Genomic DNA, 7,962 nt, shown 5'->3' with positions numbered 1-7,962 from the left:
GACCATGGGCTGTGATTTCTAATGGTTGCAATAGTCCTGGGGTTTTTCCCCTCCTTGATTTCCCCGTTATGCATACTGGGCAGGAGGATATGTATTGAGAAATGTCTTTTCTCATTGCTGGCCACCAAAATTGGCTTTGTACTAAGTGTAATGTTTTTAAATATCCAAAATGTCCAGTGGTTTTTGCATCAAAGCATTGGTGCAAGATTTCTCTTCTCAAGCTGGATGGGATATACAGTTTGCTCCCCGTATGCCAGTGGCCACCCCCCGCCTGCTAACCCTAGCTATCAGTGGCACATGTTAACTTCCCTCAGCTACCAAGGAGGATCCCCTCTCAGCAGAGGGCAGCAAACAGATGCTGGCCCTGAGCAGGGGCAGGGGTTGGATGAATTGTTGGTAGCGAAAAGTGAGCACAGCTTGTTACTCTCAGTCATTGAAGGAACTGCAATTCAGCCGCCCAAAACACACACACCAGTTGCCTTGAGGTGAACAAAGACAAGCTGATTTGTCTTCATCTCCAAAGCAACCACTATATAAGGGGGATGGGGGGAGAAGGAGTTGGACCCAGAGACCATGCTGCCTTTGGAGTCCAAATTTTGTCTCACAGTGTTTATCTCCCTTTGCCTCCTGAAGACAGATGGAAAGTAAAATTGGGCTGAGAGAAATGTTCATGGTGACTTTGGTGGAGAAAGAATAGCTTATCCTCCCATCACCTCTGTTTGTGGGGCAGGATTTTCACTACCCCCCTCCAATTTTATGGGGTTCTCTCTCATATATATTATGCAATGTGTTTTGAAAGCCTTCCTCCTGGCAGCAATTACAATTGGCCATTATTCCCATTTTAGTCTAAAGCCACGCAATGAATCCTTAGCTAAGCAGGTATGGGAACTCAGGTTTTCCATGCTGTTCCTAGGGATTACCTTGGCTCATACATTGTGTTTAAATCCCAAACATTTTTGTAAGATTAAACCCTAATAATGACTCTTTAGATTTGCACAGTAGCATAGCACACTGTTGGGGCTATACAAATATGATAAAACAAAATAACTGTATCATTAACACCAATCAAAACATCATTTTGCGGTAAATCCACATGCAAATTGCTCCCCCCTACTTCAGATTGTTTACTTATTTTTTTGAAAGAAACGTTCGGTGAATGACTTGCTGTTAATGGAGAAGAGAAGATTAAGAAACAAAAACAGTAGCTTCAATCCATCATTAGGGAATTAATCAATTGGCAACCATCGCAGGCAGTTATTTAGATCTGTGGCCTGAACAACTTAATTGGGAGAAGCATGTTAAAAGGTCTGGAATGATGTTCAAAGGAGCATAAATAGTACATTTTTGGACCTCTCATACGGCTTTGATTTTAACAGTTTCCACTCCAAACCTTCTGGAGGGATAGAAGAGGGGTGTGTGAGAGAGAAAACGTTCTAGGTTTCATAAGAGCTTTCTTTCTGACATTGTAAGAAAGTGTAATTGCACCTAAAAATGATAAATAAAATTACCTAAATGGACTTGGAGATTATAAGGCTATTTCTAAATATTATTATTAAATGCCCTAGGGATATTGTCTCATTAAAAAGTAGATGTCATACAATTTTAATCAATTAATGGATAAATTACAGTTGAGTAATTGTGCGAATCAATCCCTCTTCCAAGCAGCCCAGTCAAGACTAATGTTCAGAGTACATATGAGAGCTGTGTGCGTATGGAAAATGTCCATCTATTATCAGTTTACTTTAATTCTGCAGTTTACTTTAACCAGGTAATAGTAGCCAGGATGGGGCAATGCAGAGAAGGAGCCATAGCTATGCAGACTAAACAGATATGATTTTCCAGCGGCTGAGGGTCAAAATATAATTGCCTTTTCCCATGATATGTTAGTCCTATGTTTATAATGTCCTGAAGGGGAAAGTTAGGAACTGAAGGACGTACACCATGAGGCATGTACTCCTTATTTTATACCCCCAGCACATACATCAGTCCAAGCTAAAAGACTCATGGTTAGAAAATTACTTAGGAGTGGAGGAACAGTGTTTCTTCCTGTGATTTCAATCACCCTCTTGCAAGACTCTTTATGTTGTGAAGACCTAACTATTCACAGTGTTCTTGAGTGGGCTGTTGGGGAGTATGTGAAATCAGGGGTGTAGGTGTAGGTCATGAGACACAGATCCCTCAACTACAACTGTACACCAAAATTCCACCATAAAGGAAATTTTTTTAAAAAACAACTTTCTGTACTGTACTGCCCAACATTGGGTTTAGATGACCAGTCAGCACTATGGGGCAATTATACCACAGTACTACGTGGCTGAGATTCAAGACGAGATGACCTGTTCTAGCTCAACAGTCAGGCAGTATTGTTCTGTGGAGCTGATTTCTCAGTTGATAGTTCCCTTGTCATTATTTTGCATAGAACCATCTTATGTCTATCTATGCAATTTCCTCTAAGAGTAAAGTCAGTGGCCCTGACCTAGTCATTACAGCAAATAATGAGTGAATCAAAGTGAGCGGTGGCCACAGAAGTATCATGGGGTGACAGTGCTGGGCCTTGGAGAGCTGGGCAAAGGACGTATTTAGCATTTTCCTTTGCCAACCTCTGAAGTGCTGAGCAGAAGTACCACCCTTAAGGGCTGGGAATGCATTTTGTGAGGGTTTTTACTCGTTCATCTCTGTGCCAGTTCAACATACCAGCCCACTTGAGTGTAGCTAACAAAAGAATCCAGATGGTGCTGTGTATTCCAAATGGACAGGATGGGCTAGTGTCACAAATTCTCTCTACTCCCTTTGTGCCCCAAGTGCAGTCCCTCAAAAAGGAATTGCTGCTGTTCATTTTTATGGTATGTGCACTACCCCTGACACTGGATGGCCTGAACAAACCAGAATATATCACATTGGAATAGATTAACCAAACGGTCTGATTCAGTATAAAGCAGTTCCTGGTATTCTGGTACAGCATATTTTAATTCATTTTGAGCTTAAGTTGGCTGTGCTCATTTTGACTTTTAAAAAAAACTTCATTTATACCCCCTCTTTCTCCCCAAAGTGGCTTATTGCATTCTCCTCTCCTCCATTTTGTCCTCACAATAACCCTGTGAGGTAGGTTAGGCTGAGAGTATGTGACTGGCCCAAAGTCGCTCAATAAGTATCCATGGCAGAGCAGGGGATTTAAACCGGGTCACTCAGATCCTAGTTTGTCACTCTACCTACTACACCACACTGGCATATGACAATACGTATGTAAGTAGGCCTGAAGAAGCATCCTTTGCTCATTTAAAGTAAACCTTATGTTTTTAAGAAATACCCCCAAACTTACTAAATAAATAAATGTATACCCACAACTAGGGATGTGTGATTTGGTATCACTGAGCCAAATATTTACCCAAATCATGTCTTGCCAATATTATTCAGTTATATTTGGCATACCCAAATAATTCCAGAATTATTCGGGTATGCCTGAATCACAGCACCAGTCATTTTAAAGCTTGTTTTTTCCCCCTGTGTTTTTCCAGGCAAAAGGAGGCAAGGGAATGAGGGAGGGGGGAGTGAGGCAGCTGTCACTGACCAATGGAATGTGGCATTGGAACGCTCTAACTGTCTGGCCAATTACAGTCGTTCTTTTTTTTTTTAATATGGAACACTTCACAAACTTGCGTGTCATCCTTGCGCAGGGGCCATGCTAATCTTCTCTGTATCATTCCAATTTTAATATATGTGCTGCTGAAGCAAGCACAATTACAATGATTCTTTGATAGAAAGCCTTTTTCAAATTCTTGAAAGAACATAAAAGCAGGCCTGGGCTCAGCAGCAGACTTGATTTTACAGTGAGATTTCTGGAGTGTGCTGTGAGCTGCAGGCCTCTGGCTGCTCTGGGAGGCTCTGGCTTGTGGATTACTGCCTGTCTGGACTATCTGAGGAACTGCTGCTGCCTGGAGATCTGAGGCGAGAACATCCGTGGAAGATCTAGCTTCAGACTGATGTGATGTTGTTATATTTAAAAGTTTAAGGTTTTACTATTTTAATGGTTTTGTGGGAGTGGGTTGGCCTGGTGGGGGGTTGTAGGTGGGGGGGAGTAAGGGACTTGGCTTATTATTTCAAGTCCCTTTTCAATTTTAATGTAAAGTTTATTTTCTTTGGACTTTTGTTTGAGGGCATGCATAGGCTTTGAGTTAAAGTCCCCTTCTTGTGCTGGTTGTTTTATTCTCTTCTTCCTGTTGTCCTGTTGGGGAGGTGAACTTTTGAATTTATTTTTCTGATTTTTCAGTCTTTTCTGTGGTGCGGCTTTTAAAGATTATTTTGTGCTTTTTTTCTCCATTTAAATCTTTACAGCTTATTGCATGGGGTGGGGGCAGAGTTGCTCACTGTTGTGTTTTTTTCTAACATGCTGTTGGATTTGTTCTTGAAGAGTTAAATATTTTAAAAGATGTTGGGGGTTCACTCATGATTTTTTTTTGCTTTTGTTCTGTTGTTTGTGTGGGTTAATACTTGTTGCTGTTGTGTGTGTGTGGGTGTTTTTCCTTGTGTTCTGTTGTTGGTGGTTGGTTTAATACTTCTTATTGTTGCTGTTGTGTGTGTGATGGGGGGTGCTTTAGCATGCAGTCTGTTGTTGGTGGGTGATTTAATATGCCAGAACACCCCTTGGATCTTGGCACAATTCTATGCAGAAAATTAAGAAAAGGGGTACTAAAAATATTCTTTTGTCAGTGGGACAGGAAGAGAGATGTTAGGGATAGTAGAGATTGAGTAGTATGTGTTAATGTATGGAAATAAACAAGCAGAACTGGAAGTAACCCCACAGAAATACCAAAAATGAAGCTACTGCATACTGTTGATGTATTGATGATGTTCAGCTTGTCTTCTTTACAGAACCTGAGGGAACAGGAGGGCCAGTGATGAACAGGGAAGCTGCAGCTCTGCGTCTAGGCTCCTCCGAACCAGTGACAGTAGTGGCTGCAGAGAGAGACGAACTTGGGTGGGTGACCGAATAACCCTTCTTCTTGCTTTCTGAGGCCTTTCTTGGGAGGACGCAATGTAAACATGCTGTGTATGTCTGTGTCTTGCTTGCTATTGCCAGGTGTGGCTGACTGTGTTTGTGCTAGGTAGTTTCTGCACCAGCTAGGTGGCTGATGTTGATACTTCATTTTGTTCTGTTGTATTACCACTAGACACGGGCACGAACCCAAAAAATTTAATGAACCAGCGGTTCACGGTTCGGTGCCGACGACGATCCCGAGATCGCGAACCGCAATGAACATTTCCTGTTACCAAACCGATTCGTGGTTCGTTGAGCAAGGAACGGCCCCCCTGGCACTTACACAGCCCATATTCCAGGGGAGTCTTTTGCACGCTCTCCTATAGCCATCATCCAAGTTTGGACAAGATTGCAAAAGGGATCTTGGAGTTATACCCTCCCCAATCCAAGGCCCCAGGAAACTCCCACTCGATACAATTAGCACCACTGGTTGACGTTGGCCCAGTGTACAAAAGGAGGGTGTCGATGGTGGCCGCTGGACCTGGTGGGCATGGGGAGATGGCGATGAGCCACCTCCCCTCAGGGGGCGGGGGGTCTGGCCGTTTCCTGCCGGCACCCCCCATCTGCCTGCCCGCCAGGCCGAAAAGGAGTGCACTGGTATTCCCAGCTATGTAGGAAGGTGGGTACTGGCGGCGGCCACCGGGCCTGGCAGGTATGGGGAGATGGCGACGAGCCGCCTCCCCTCAGGGAGTGGGGGGTCTGGCCGCTTGCCAACAGCACACCCCATGTGCCCACCTGCCAGGCCAAAAAGGAGCACGCTGGTATTCCCAGCACAGGCCAGAAGGTGTGTACTGGGGGTGACTGCCGAGCCTGGCAGGTACGGGGAGGTGGTGTCAAGCCATCACCCCTCAGGGGGCAGGAAGTCTGGCTGCTCGCCGGTGGCAGCCCTCATGTGCCCGCCCGCCAGGCCAAAGAAGAGAGCGCTGGTATTCCCAGCTATGTAGGAAGGTGTGTTTTGGCGGTGGCCACCAGGCCTAGCAGGCACAGGGAGATGGCGACGAGCTGCCTCCCCTCAGGGGGTGGGGGGTCTGGCTGCTCGCTAGTGGCACCCCCCATGTGCCTGCCCACCAGGCCCAAAAGAAGCATGCTGGTATTCCCAGCTATGTAGGAAGGTGGGTACTGGCGGTGGCTGCTGGGCCTGGCGGGCACAGGGAGATGGCATCGAGCTGCCTCCCCTCAGGGGCGGGGGGTCTGGCCGCTCACTGGCGGCAGCCCCCATGTGCCTGCTCGCCAGGCCAAAGAAGTTCACGCTGGTATTCCCTGTGATGGCAGGAATGTGTTTGATGATGGCGGCTGCCAGGCCTAGCGGGCACGGGGAGGCGGCATTGAGCCACCTCCCCTCAGGGGGTGGGGGGTCTGGCCGCTCACTGGTGGCACCTCCCATGTGCCCGCCTGCCAGGCTTAGGAGGAGCACACTGGTATTCCTGGCATGGGTGGGAATGGACTTGACATTCGGATGGGGGCCTGATCCCCCAGCAACTGCGGGTCCTCACCTCAGGGTCCCACTAAGGAAAATTTTGACAGCAGCAGACAGTACCCACCTTCTTGCCTTGCCAGAAAGGATGGGAGGGAGAGGAGCTGTCATGTGGGTGGTAAGTGGGAAGATCCCCCCCCCCAACCTCCAGGCTAAAGAGGAGCGTGCTGGTATTCCCAGAGTGGGTGGGAGAGGATCTGTCATCATGAGGAGGGGAGGGGAAAGATCCCCCAGCATCCGCAGGTCCTCACCCAAGGGTCCCACTGAGGAACAGTGCAGTGGCAGCAGCCAGCAGCTCACACCTTCCTGCCTTGCCAGAAAGGATGGGAGGGAGAGGACCTGTCATGTGGGGGGTAAGTGGGAAGATCCTCCCCCAACCTCCAGGCCAAAGAGGAGTGCACTGGTATTCCCGGAGTGGGTGGGAGAGGACCTGTCATCATGAGGAGTGGGAGGGAGAATATCCCTCAGCATCCGCAGGTCCTCACCCGAGGGTCCCACTGAGGAACAGTGCAGCAGCAGCAGCTAACAGTACACACCTTCCTGCCGGACGGAAACGTGACAGCAGCAGCAGCAGCAGCTGACATCGGCCACCTTCCTACCTTTGCGGGAAGGACATCAGTCAAGTGACCCATTCCCCCCTGCTCAGAGGGCTCTGCGTTTGCGATGGATGGGGGCACCGTGTGGCTGAACTATATGTGAAACAGTTCCTGAGCTGCTGCACAAGTGCCCAAAGGAGGTTGTCATCAGCAGCATCACCCACCTTCCTGCCTTGCCGGAAAGGATGGGAGGGAGAGGACCTGTCATGTGGGGGGGTAAGTGGGAACATCCCTCCACAACCACCAGGCCAAAGAGGAGTACGCTGGTATTCCCAGCGTGGGTGGGCGTGTCATTCGGACCGGGGGCCTGATCCCCCAGCCACCGCGGGTCCTCACCCGAGGGTCCCACTGAGGAACAGTGTAGCGGCAGCCACCTCCTGAGCCATCAGCCTCGAGGTTGTAAGCGGCGCTGTCCCAGACCCTGAGGGGACAACCTTCCCCAGCGCAGCCTGCTGGAGTGCTCTGCTCTCACAAGCATCACCCTCAGGGTAAAGTGATCCTCCCACTGACCCCTGCTCAGAAGAGCGGGTGGCCGCCTTTCTCCCCCCAATGGATGTTTCACTGGGTGAGGAGGGAGACAGGCTCGGGTGGTGCCTCTTCAGGTGCTGGGTCAGGGCCGTCGAAGACAGGTGCTTTGGGGTTTTGCCCCTGTGCACCAGGACATCACAGGCACAGCACCGCACCACACAGGGGTCATCAGGAAGGGCACGAAAGTGCCTCCATATGGAAGTGTTGTAACGTCGACCGCTAACTGTCCCAGGAGGAGGAGGACAAACGGTTACAGGCTGCGCTGCAGAGCTGGACATGGACGACGGGGTGAGGGGTGGACTGCAGGAGGGGACACCACCAAGAGTTTG

At 48.5% G+C, this 7,962-nt stretch overlaps 1 non-coding gene across 1 annotated transcript; it reads right to left on the bottom strand.

The window, feature by feature from the left end:
* Positions 1–3,629: 3,629 nt before the first annotated feature.
* Positions 3,630–3,736, bottom strand: LOC129334138 (U6 spliceosomal RNA). The gene has a single exon (XR_008597478.1). It is a non-coding gene; the product is annotated as a U6 spliceosomal RNA (small nuclear RNA).
* Positions 3,737–7,962: the final 4,226 nt, after the last annotated feature.

This window comes from Eublepharis macularius, chromosome 7 (genome assembly GCF_028583425.1).
Source record: "Eublepharis macularius isolate TG4126 chromosome 7, MPM_Emac_v1.0, whole genome shotgun sequence".
In the NCBI taxonomy this organism is placed as follows: Eukaryota; Metazoa; Chordata; class Lepidosauria; order Squamata; family Eublepharidae; genus Eublepharis; species Eublepharis macularius.
Note: the sequence above shows the minus strand (reverse complement) of the source record. Positions and strands in the feature narration are given on the sequence as shown.